This window comes from Ursus maritimus, unplaced genomic scaffold (assembly GCF_017311325.1).
Source record: "Ursus maritimus isolate PB19 unplaced genomic scaffold, ASM1731132v1 scaffold_13, whole genome shotgun sequence".
Lineage (NCBI taxonomy): Eukaryota > Metazoa > Chordata > Mammalia > Carnivora > Ursidae > Ursus > Ursus maritimus.
In genome coordinates, this window is record NW_024423675.1 from 32,768,579 (window position 1) to 32,781,517 (window position 12,939).

The 12,939-nt window shown below is 33.8% G+C and overlaps 1 protein-coding gene across 1 annotated transcript in view; it reads left to right on the forward strand.

Moving 5' to 3' along the window:
* Nucleotides 1-10,059: 10,059 nt before the first annotated feature.
* NKAIN2 (sodium/potassium transporting ATPase interacting 2) overlaps nucleotides 10,060-12,939 on the forward strand; it is a 431,619-nt gene continuing 428,739 nt past the window's right edge. Inside the window, exon 1 of the mRNA XM_008691247.2 lies at nucleotides 10,060-10,105. The gene's annotated coding sequence lies outside the window, so the exon portion shown is untranslated. The remainder of the gene's footprint in view (nucleotides 10,106-12,939) is intronic.

Consider the following 12,939-nt stretch of genomic DNA (forward strand, 5'->3'; position numbering starts at 1 on the left):
GTGCAGAACTAGCTATCCTATTGATCAGGTCAGACAGACTTTATTTTTGATACATAAGCAAGCATATCTTTTTAAAAAGAAATTGTGCATTATAAATGTCTTCCTGAGTGGAACTTCCCAGTAATGTCACAGCTAATAGATTACAGATGTGTTGGAATGTTGAGTCCTTCAGGGACCTCGGGTGGCCAAAGCCCCTGAATCAATCATTTCAGCAGCAGGCTATGTCCTTTATTTACATTAGTATGCCTTACAAATAGTATCATTGTCCATGTGTGCCATGAATTGTTTCCCAAAGCACAGTTTGAAGGCTATAATTCAATATATGGATAAGAGTACGTCTTCTTTAAAGTAATTATTTGCCATAAGAAAAGAAGATTCAACATTCTTAGGAATCACAGGATACATTGATGAATTAGAGTCGTAGATGGCATCAAAGTGGTCAGAATGGTCATAGGAATATGCATATACTTAAATAATGTTTTCCACTTAATCCTCTGGGCCAGATGTCACAGTAATTTACTGTTAAAATATTTGCTAAAAAGTGATACAGAAGAGGATTTGGTATAAATACTGGGTTGGCAGATACTGAGTAATCAGCAATTTAACACCTCTCCAAATTTTCAAGGCCAACTGTGATGGTTGATAAATTTAGGACTGCTGTTTGTTTATTAGAATTTTTAATATTTTTAGTATCACGTGAACAATTATCCCAACTAAAAAATACCAACCCATCATATTGATAATGGTTATCACTTGTTTTTCCTCTTCCTTGCCTTCAAATTTAGTTGCAATAAAACATTCCTTGAAATTATATATTTTCCAGGTACTTAACTCATTTTGACACTTTTTGCAAGTCTGGCAATATTCAGGACTGTCAATTTATTGATTTCTGCATACTAGAACTTTATGCAGTAAGTTCTAAAAACAATAAAACAACCTTATATTGTTAGAATATTGGAAATATACTAAAAACTGATTGAGACTCATAAAACAAGCGTACCTCATTTTCTATTATAGGTTTTCACAGCAATTACATATGGCAAATAAGTTTTAAAAAGTATTTCTGTTTGCATGCCATTCAAACATTAACAATGGACAGATTCTGAAGCAGTGATACAGTTGCCTAAAGGGAGTGGATCTCAATTTTGAAGGTAACTGCACATCTCCACTAGGCATAATCTCCAGCGTTACATTTCATTGACAGGGAGATATTGGAGGACAGAAGACTTGGGTGGATATATTAGTTTTCTACGGCTTCTTTAACAATTTACCACAAACATAGTGGCTTAAAACAGCAAAAATTCATTCTCTCTTAGTTCTGGAATGCAGAAGTCTGATATCAGTATAACTGAGCAAAAATCAGGGCTCACATTACCTCCAGAGGCTCTAGGGGGAAATATCATCCTTGCTTCTTCCAGCTTCTGGTGGCTGCTAAGATTCCTTGGCTTGTGGACACATCACTACAATCTTCAAGGCTGACACCTTCAAATCTCATTCTGTTCTATTCACATTACCCATTTGTTTGTGTGTGTAAAATATCCATCTGCCTCCATTTATAAGGATATATGTGATTACATTTGTCCCACCCAGATAATCCAAGATAGTCTCCGCATTTAAAAACTTTTAATAACATCTGCTAAGACTTTTCCCCTTCCTTCCTTCCTTCCTTCCTTCCTTCCTTCCTTCCTTCCTTCCTTCCTTCTTTCCTTCCCTCTTGTTGGCTACATAAAGTCATATTAATGGGTTCCAGAGATTAGGATGTCAGTACCTTTGGGAGGGCCATTTCTCAGTCTACCATCTTATATGTGGGGAGCAGAGGAACAGCAAAGTAATGAAATAAAGACAGTGTTTCATGTATGGTATAACAATTTTCAAATTCACATGATGTTAGTTTTTTTAAAAATACATTATAATATCATCTTGACTGATCTTCAAACACCAGAACACCAGACCTAAAGGCAATTTCATATACTATAAGTATTATTGGGCTAGTCCAAGAAACTTCAACACAGGGCAAACCACTCTTATTAGAGTTAACTGTGATTTCCAAAACCAATGAGATCAGTATACTTGACTCTCTAATTATTTGCTGACTAGCAAAAATACTGTTTTTGATGTCACTTTTAAACACAAGTGGTGATGATTATGTGACAATAAAACAGAAATTGCCTTTTTAATAGTTTGAGGAAAGATTCTTTTCTCATTGCTTACCACTTTATAATCTTTGTATTACACATCAACATCTAAAAACCCTGCTTGACAAAAAAATATCAGTGAATAAAATCACTGATTCTTAAACTGTACAAATTTCAGATTTTAACTGTAGATTGGGAATTTCTCACTAGTTTTATGTTGTATTAGCTGTTCAAATCTCTTATTTGCATACATCAATTAGAATATTCCTATATAGCTTGATTTATTTTTATTCAGTATCAAAAGCCCTTTCAAAGGAATTCTCCTAGCTTTAGGGCTGTAGAGCTGTAAATATCTGTGTGAAATATTTTCAATGAGTTAAAATTCGTCGTATACAGATGTCTTCATGCTAAATGAGTATTATTGTTTTTTTCAATCAAAGGGAATTACTTTCTACTTTTTGCTTCAAGAAGAATAGAATACCTTTGGGGATACTGCTTTTATTTGGAGTTGCATAAAATTTAATAGCCATGTTTATATGTTCATTAAAATAATGCCCATTGGATATTCTAACATTTATAGTCTGTCTTAGAAATAGTCTGTGTAAGCAAAATATTTTCAAGAATGTTTTAATGTGTCAAACTAAGCATTCTAAGGAAAATCCAGATTTATAGGAATTGATCAAAAGAGAACAATAAGCACAAAAAAAGTTAATTAATAGAGAATTAGTTGAATAACTCATAGTTTATCATTGAATTGACATGTCTGTTGCAGAATACGCAAGGTGGCTTTTTAATCAAGTGGGAAAAAAATCTGGTAACAATATAGAGCAAGATTCCTACTTAATTTAAACATATATGATACCAGTGATTATGTCTAAGTATGGTATTTTCCAAATTTCTTTTTTTAAATGTTTAAATATTAAATATTTTCTACAATAAGAAATTTCTTGTAATTGGGAGAGAAGCATAATAAATCTTATTTTAAAATGAACTAAAAGTTATGCAGTCTTTAAAATATCTAAGTAAATATAAAATCACAAGGAAGTTTAATCATACGATAGCAGCATTGGTAAAAAATGAGATGGTAGAAACCAGCCTTCCTTTATGATCTGCAACATGATGTATGATTAGAATTGGATTTCTATCCAGTTCTGGCTAATTAACTGCTCAGAGCCTTCATCCCTGGTCAAAGTAGAAGTTGTAATACCAGTGTATTTTTATGTGGGTATTTCTCTTAAGGGACAAGTTTTTATAGCATGGCATAGATATAACAGGATTTTTGAGTTAGGAGACAGAATTTAAATCATAAAGCAGCCTGTCCCTGATCATAAAATAATCAAGAATTAGGAAATTAGCTCTTTTCTGTGGGCCACTTTTTCTCTCTCTCTCTTTTTTTTAAATCATAACAATGAATGAGGGATTGATGAGAATGCCTGAGCAGATTAAGTGATACTACGGTTGAAGATGATAAAATTAAGTTACAATGTAATAACTTTGAACAAAAGATGAATATAGTCTACCCATTTTGACCAAGGATATTTGTCTTATGAGTATACATTTATATTTATTAAAGCACCTGACTATTAATAATTCTAAACCGTTGCTTAAAGGAGTTGCTTTTAAGATATGATTTACTAATATAATGCTTCTTAAGAATGCTTCTAACACAGTTTACTAGAATGGATTACGTTATTCCTTTTATGTCAGTGGCACCATATTAGTAAAGTTGATGAGCTGATAGTTTTGCTTCATACTAAAAGTAATCATCCTTAAAACATTCCTATAGATTGCATCAGTTGCATATCAGTGATAAATAAAAATCATTTTAGGGGATTGACTTAGTTATATCCTTGTAATATTTCTCTACAGCATCTATTATAGTCACTTGCATACAGCTGGTGCTTAAGAAAATGTGAACTGATTCACTGGCCCAACTCCTTTTCTAATTAAACATTTAGGGCATCATGTGGCCAGTGATTGAACTGCATTACCGTCTCTCATCTTCTAATCATTACGGTAGTATTACTGAATGATAGTTTTCTAAATTGTAATTTTTAAGAGAAAGTCACTAATATAATTTAGTCCATTCATATATTTATATATGTTTGCGTGAGCATTTTCTCTTCCTCTCCCTCTGTTTTCTTCTCCCTCCCTCCTTATACACACACACACACACACACACACACACACACGCTATACCACTATTTTTTCGGTAAACAAAAAATATAGTCCCTGCCCTCAAGTAGTTTATAATCCAACTGTAACCTGTATATATTGATAGAAGGGAGGAAGGGAGAGGGAAGAAAGAAAACAATGAAATAGTTTGCAAGAAGGATGCTCTTCGAAGGTCCAAGCAAAATTATTTTCATGCATAATATTTTTAAAAGTATAAGTTATAATGAAACATAATTAGAAATGTATTAGAAGATATTATGTAATTAGAATGTAGTTATTATTCAATATTTCACCCAGTAACATTGTGCATGAGAAATCTTATACTATCAAAAAAATGGCTAAATAAACAAGAAACATTTCCTTTGAAAAATTGGATTATTATCTAATATATTATTCCAATATGTTTTACTCTCCCTAGACATACAAGAATAAGAAGAAAGCCAGAAAAATTTAAATCTCCTTTTCAAGGAATGCTTGCTTTAATGGGAAACTCTTTTTTTCCTGAAATTGATTTTAGAATCATTGTGAATTAGTAAGAAAGTTAGAAAATCCATTTGTCTTAATAACCTCTCTTTTCCAGAATTTTTGTAGAAAAAAAGGTATTTTGCAAATACAGTGCCATAAAGATTCCAGTTTTCCTCAAAATAATTTATAAATTGAATATAATTCAAATAAGGATGAAAAAGTTGTATCTGTGTACGTGTATACATGAAAACTTGAGAAACTAATGCTAAAATTCGTATGCTTCGTGTATGTTAAATATACTTTATAATTCAAAAAATAAAGACTTTAATTAGGAAGCTTTATCGTAAGAGAGAGGTAGGAAAGCAATGGCAGTGTCATTAAGGTGTGACTCATTATTTTCCAATAAAATGTTTACCAGCCTTCTAGTCCGAGGCTGCAACTTGCTAATTATTATGTAACCATGGCATGTAATAGCACCATGTCTGAATCTGGCCAATATTTTGGCCTGTCACGATTGACAGCCTTAACTAATTTTTATCTTATGCAGCTAATTTGATTTTATCATTAGAGCCACAAATACAACAGGGAAACCACGATGATTCAATTACTTTTCAGCTGATAATTTTTACCATTTAGCTGGAGACTCAAGTTAAATCAGTCTCTCCAATGTTCCACTTAGGGCTACAGAAATCAGCCCTTAAAGAATGAATTTCATCATACAATGGGATTTTTCTATCACCACAGTTATCTCATAGTTGTTTGTTGGTTTTTTTGAACCTGAAACATGAAATACCAGATTTCTTTTTCACAGAAAAAGAAGGTGATATCTGGCAAGTGTGATACTTTGTTATCCTGTTAGGTTACCTCTCCTGGGCAGGCCATCCTTTTCAATTATATTAAAACTGAGCAATTGTCGATTATATCACATCAACTGTAGCTGTAGCAACTGGGAAGAAGTTAGTACAGATATTCATACTCTTAAATAATTATGACGAGTAATTTTAAGAACAGTGTGGAAGATAGGGTTTAATTGACAAAAAATCACTCAGAGGCCAGATTACAAGGGGATGCAAAATCTATATTTAAGAAACTAGGCAAAATTCATTTAGAGAAAATTTGATTTAGGCAAATGCCAACTACTAAAGTGAGAGAAGCAAGTATGAAAAATAAATAAAAAGAGGAGAATGAAGAAAAGGGAGAAGTTAAATGAGAGAAAATTAACGAGTAAACTTAAATGAGATAAAGCCTGGGTTTTAGAAAATGCAAGGATTACCCCCTATAGCATAGTGTGGGTTCCTGTGTTTATTAAAGGCATCACACCGCTAAAGGTGATAATTCTCTTTTGTCAATCTGTAATGATGTCGAGTCCATTGTGAGGCCAACTGGTTTGTAATGAAGTATAGGATGAAATGAAAATTTTGCAAGTAAATGCAAAGATATGGAAAGAATAGTTGTTATGTTCCTTCTGGACATATCCTTCTAAATTACTCTGGGAGAAAAGGGATAAAAAGAAGAACAAAGTTGGTGCCCGCATGGCTCAGGAAGTTAAGCATCCGACTCTTGATTTTGGCTCAGGTCATGATCTCAGGATCTTGGTATCAAGTCCCATGTGGAATTCTGTGCTCAGCAGGGAGTCTGCCTGAGATTCTCTATCTCTCCCTCTCCCTCTGCCCTCTATGCTTTCCCTCCCTCTCTCTCTCAAATGAATAAATAAATCTTTTAAAAAAGCTATTACTAATAAATACGATAAAACAACTCATAAAGCAAGACGTAGAATGCTTCATAATTATGTAGGGTGCTAAGTCAGAAATAATAAATTATAGTTTTAATGAAATTAAATGAAGAAAGATTTGTTTCATAAAGAGCTATTGATCTATCAACATTGGCATTAATGTATCAAAAAAGAACATTCTAGAGAAGAATATGTGGCATTCAGGAAAACAAGTCTAGATTGCAAGTTCAATTAGAAGAATGTTTTACATTGATGTGGAAAGTATATTTTTAGTATCCTAAGGAGATAAAAAAAATTGGGAATTACTGCTATGTTATTTAAAAAAGAAGTGGTAATATAATCATAATAAAATGGCAGCAGGTAATAAAGAACTCAAATATTGACTATTTTCAAATACTCTGTCATTCCATCTTTATATAAACTATGTGTGTTTCCTCCTGTTACCAAGGAGGAAACTTTTTACATTTTGCATTTTACATTTGAGGAAACTAAAGTATAGTGAGACCATCTGGCATGAAAAGAGCCACAGAGTTCCCAAGCGACAGAGCTTGACCTTAGGTCCCAAGTTCTTAATCTCTATGTGCTATTCATTTGCTTGTGACCCATTATTTCACCTATCCTTCATAAAATTATTAATTTGGGACTGAAACATAAATTTTTCAGCTTGTTTTTTTAACCAAGCTAAGTATAATCTAGATCTGCACATATGCATTAAGTATAAATGATGTCTAAATATATCTGGATGAAAAGTCCAAATTCTTATATATTCAGTATATAGTATTGAAGTAGTGCCTATGACATGTGTACCTCATGGATGCAGATAACCTTTTCAGCATTTAAGGAGCTTAAAATATAGTTTTGATTGTGAAACTGAAAAGCTACAGCATTGGTACTCTTAAGTGCCCCATCAGGATGTATGCCTACCAATGACAATTTTTTTTCAGAAATATTTAATATATGTAATACAGTACATGTTTCATCAAGTCTTACCAATATTTTACTTATTCTGCTTTACTTATTCTTACTTTGGCTTTCTTTTTTTATTTAAGATTTTATTTATTTATTTATTTATTTATTTATTTATTTATTTATTTGACAGAGAGAAAGAACACAGCAGGGGGAGCAGCAGGCAGAGGGAGAGGGAGAAGCAGGCTTGCCAAGCAGGGGGCCCGATGCAGGGCTCGATCCCAGAAGCCTGAGATCATGTCCTGAGCCAGTGTCAGATGCTTAACGATTAAGCCACCCAGGCGCCCGTACTTCTGCTACTTTGGCTTTTAGAAAATAGTGCTTATTTGGCTTCCCATCATAAATAAGGTGGGAAAAGTGTATCACCATTAACAAAGGATAGGATAAAACACTTCAGTCAGTCACTTTTATTCTTTTTATAGTCATTTAAACCAAGTCACCGGAAACTATAAACACTTTTATTTTTTTTCTTAAACTGTTACCTTTAAAGTATGACCCAACACTTCATTATATTTCTAAAACTCAGATCCAAATCTGTCAGAGTCAAATAAGTCTAGATTTTTAGTTGTTTTTTTAAAACTGTAAAATGAATATACACTTTGCAATACTGAACAAACTTAAATATTCATTGAATCTCTGTTTATAACTAACATTCCTTGCTGCAGCCTGTCTAGCTTTTTGACCCTTTCCAGTCCCCAGCCCTCACCTCATACAGAACTCTCAAACTCCTTCTTTTGTCTTGGACCATTTAGTTTATTGCTCTTACTTTATTCTCACTGAGCAATATACATATTCAGCAGTTAGATAAATCCATCATCTGGAAAACAGCTGAGTCACTATTTATTATTACATAAACTCATTGTGTAGGACCCTTACTCCTCACACTACATATGTGATCGTAGTATTCTCATTAAAACCAGGTCTGGGACAGGACAATGGGTTCTCCATCTGAAAATAGTAAAATTTTCTCTGTATTATTCCTCATCCGTTCATTGATTTGCAAAATACTTTCTGAAGCCAGTTTTGTACAAAGTTAACAATTTAGGGATATAAACATACGTTTTAAAAAGCCCCTTTTCTCAAGGAGCTTATGATTGGTTATTAGAGGAAAATATACAAATAATTAGGTATAAGACATTTGGAATGAAATTAAGGCAAGCAAGATCTCATTGGGGCACTTGTTGGGCTAAGTCAGTTCTGACTGGTTATCAGTCAGGAAGTCATATTTAAATTGAGCTTTGGTGAAAAACAAAATATTGGTAGGTGTTAAAAGAAGTACCTAGGGAAGAGAAAAATTATTAAAGGATAGAAGAATAACATACAAAATGGCACAAAAGTAAGAAATAGCTTTCTCTGTCCCCTCAACAACAAGTAATTTGAGGTGCCTGTAATCCCTAATGACATAAGAGATGAACTGAAACGTGTCTGAACAAATAACATGTACAAGATCATGGAGGTTCTTGAACTATGAAATAAAAATCTGGGATTGCACCATGTAAAGAATGGGAGCCACTGGAATTTATTTAGCAGAGAAATGACATGATATCCTCTTGTGTTATTTTGTAGAATTCACACCTGATGTTTTCCTTGTTTCCAGCCCTTTCCATCAGAGCCCTTATAACCTCCATACTTCTATTTGGGAAAGTCCACCAAATAGCTTGCTTCACCTCTTTGGAAGGTATTTCTTCTCTTCTGTTAAGCTTTGCAGGACTTTTTGCAGGATAGTTTATTTACTTCTCCCATCTTTCTTCCTTGTGCTCAGACTATACATCTTTTTATGATTCTTGTATAGTAACCATTTCTTATCTGTCTCCATCACTTGACTTGAATTCAGGGAGAATTTATCTTTGTCTTTGAATCCTCAGTGTCCTTCTAGCATGTTGCCCTCTAGATGCCTAATACATTTTAGTTGACCAAATGCTGAGAAATATATCTTGTTAAGAAAAATTTGTCATAAGTGATGAAAACACACTGAATAGCCAGCCATGTAAAATCAGAGATAATAACTCGATGGTCGCTGTTAATGGGAGATCATGAGAGAATAAAAGAAGAAGGTGAAGAGAGATAGGAAAGCAAGACACCAAAGAAATAAGGCTGTTTAGATGGGACTGAGGCATGGGGACTGATTTGAAGATGACACCAGATAACTTGGAGAAAGGTTGTATATTATCAAGCATGGGGTTGATTTTGCTAAAGGAAAATATGAGTCTCTTTTGGATGATTTTTATTTGATCTATCTGTCGGAGCATCTGATTTTGTTAGATATCTGGAAAACATAATCATCCCTCCTTAAAACATAAATATGGACTACTATATCTTTTGTATAAAAGCCTTAAAGGTATCCCTAAGCAAGTTTGGGCTGCAATGAGACCATAACAGAAAAAAAATCAACAGAAAGAAAAATATGCACCTCAGCCCGTTCCTTAGAAGCAATATCTAATATTTTCCACTAATCTTAAGATTTGGGTGTTCAAAAGTTTGAGTTCTATTTATATCTTACTCAGCTGATTCAAAATTAATTTTATGTTATTTCTCTCTTGCTTTTCTGCAGTATGCTGTCTGGCTAGTCCTCTGGGTTACCTGGAATGTGTTTGTTATCTGCTTCTATTTGGAGGCTGGGGACCTCTCAAAGGTAATTTGCCAACTGATTTGCCTGAGTCATCAGTAGTGTGTTAACAAGCCTCTTCCTAAATAAGGCAGAGTCTCACCCTGCTCTTGTCACTTAGATGCACCTCGAATGAAGGTAAATTGAAAGATGTCCTCATCTATATATCTGCTTTTCTACCATCAAAGATATGTTTTAGTTTGTTACAAAAACATGCTTTTATTATTTTAAGCAAAACTAGTGTGAAATGATGATTACATTCACCATGCTGTGTATTTTTAAAACATTGGCTGTTGAGAGATTTCTGAAGCAGAATAGGATTTTTTTCATTTTGAAAATTTTTTCATTCTGAAAAATTTGAGTTTTTGAAATCACTTAGTTTGCTTATTACTGTCCTAAAGGTTTTCCTGCTCGGACCCAAATAGCAATGCAATAATTCAAACAATTAATGGATTTTAGTTGAATAAAATTGTTACCAGAGGGCTGTAGTTAATTACATAAATGAAAAAAATAAACATTCTATTCTAAAATAGTCTAGGAAACACTTAAAATACTTACTTTTTCAGATACGTTTTTTATTTTGTGCTATCCTCATGTGAGTATGTTTATGTTTGCTTGTGTATGTATATTACTGTTATATTTCTAACATGAATGCTTTTGCTATTGAAATAATGTAGTTTTTGGATCTCTAAAACCAGCATCCTTCTTCTATTGGAATGCAATTACCAGCAAATAAGCCAAATGAGATAGTCATTCAAAGTAGTAGTAAATCCTGCTTAAGATACTTGAGAGAGTTGCAAACTTGTCCTTCTTCTTATTAACTTTTAAAGACAGATTTTAAAATGTTCTATACCCTTTCCTTATTAGAGCAGAAAAACCCTGCAAAGATGTTGGCATTTTTAAAATCCAGAGATGATAGCCTGCTTTAAAAAGTAAAAAGAGCTAAAAAGTCGCCAGGAAACACCCTTGGAGGGCTTTATATTTTAGAGGGTGGGAGATGGGGAAGGTGATAATACACATTTATAATCTAAGCATACAGGAGCTTCACAGAGTACTCTGAGCACTTTCAAGGAAGCTTATTATTTAACTGTGATGTGGCTTTATATCGAGTATAAATAATCTTGATTATTTTGTTGAATGGCAAATGATGAAGGATAAAATAAGAGGTGACGTTATGGCATGAGATAAAACCAAAGCTGCTGGAACCTGTGGTTTATGATCCGATTTTGGGCACGTCCTTACTGTGGCCTTCTGCAAAATCTATGCTGGTAGATGGCATTTCTGTGATTCTTGCCAGGCATTGTCCTCCACACTCTTGGCAGCAGGCAATCCTTTCCCGAAGATGCCGTGACCAATGAAAAGAAATTGTTCAGGTGACCATAAGAAGGACGTAGACAAGATAGCTGCTTTAAAACTCATTTCCTCTGTACCAGAAAAGCACACTTGCTTCTCAAGACTTGAATCCCTTACCCAATTTATACATCCCTGCTGCTCTGTAATTCACTTTGTTCAAAGAAATGCCATACTAAAATGATTTTTAATGGTATTTTTTATTTTAAATAATCACCCTAAAAATTGGAAGGCATGTATACAGATATATTGGCTGAGTGAAATAATCTAGTGGATCAGAGTTTGCAAATTATATATATACGAAGAAGGAGAGAGGGAGATTTGAGCCAAGCTGGCTGCAGAAATGTTCTGTGATTGTGCTCGCTTCTCCACGTGATCACTGCAGGCACAGAATAAAGCCTGTGATCTCCTGACCTCAGACATGGGCACTGAATCCACAGTGAGGGCACATCCTAAAACATTGTGGTTCAAGACGGTTGCAATCCAAATGACTAAGAATTCTTCTAATGCACATAGGCAGGTAGTGTCTATCCCTTGGAAATGAAGTAGTTAATATTCCCTTTTTCTTTTCATCTTATACACCAAGGCAAGGCTCCGCAGAGCACATGAAAATTTAATAATTTCCTTTTAACAAATAATCTAAAGGAAAACCATAAAGGGCAAAGTTACATAGTTATCTGTACTGGATTTTTCCCTCCCTTTCCTACTCAAAGGGTTTGAGAAAGGTGTATTTCTACCATTTAATTCTTTAGCTTCTGCGACTGCCTCACATTCTTCAAGTAATGCAGCACCAGAAGGAAGCAGTGGTGATTGAAAAAGGTACAGATAGATGAAAACTCAAAAATGGGACTCCTGAAACTGTTGATAATACTAGATTGCAGAATATAAACTGTTTCCCTCACTCCACCAAAAAAATAAATAAAAATAGTTTGACCACAGAAGTGGGCCAGTTTGAGGCTGAGGGAGAAATATTGGGAAATAGAATCAAGGAGGACATTCTGTAGTCTTTATATATGTGAAAGAAGCGTGTATATTTCCATACAATTAAATGTAGAGAGGTGATTTCTTCATAATGAATATAGGCAAGAAGTGATAAAAAGTGATAAACTATTAAGGTTACTTTAATTACCTAATAGAGTTCAGAATTTTGTGTTGTCATTTTCCACAGTGTCTTTTCTGCTAAGCTATATGCCAGGTACTTATGAGCGATCCAGAGATTAGGGTCATTAACCAACCCGGTGTATATATTCAGTGATGAAATGGCTTAATCGCGATAATATGACACACACAGAACTGACCTGTTTGATCTCCAGTTTCCTTAATACCGATGGTTGTATAGGTAATATATTTTGTTCATCAAAAATTCTGTGTAAACCCAACGCTATTATTAAACTATCAATTAGTATATTTTAATTATTATTCTGATGAGACCCAAGGGGAAATAAAACTAATCCACCAGAGAAACTGATTTTTAAAAATTTTATCTCAGTGAAATTAACAAAATAATGGGC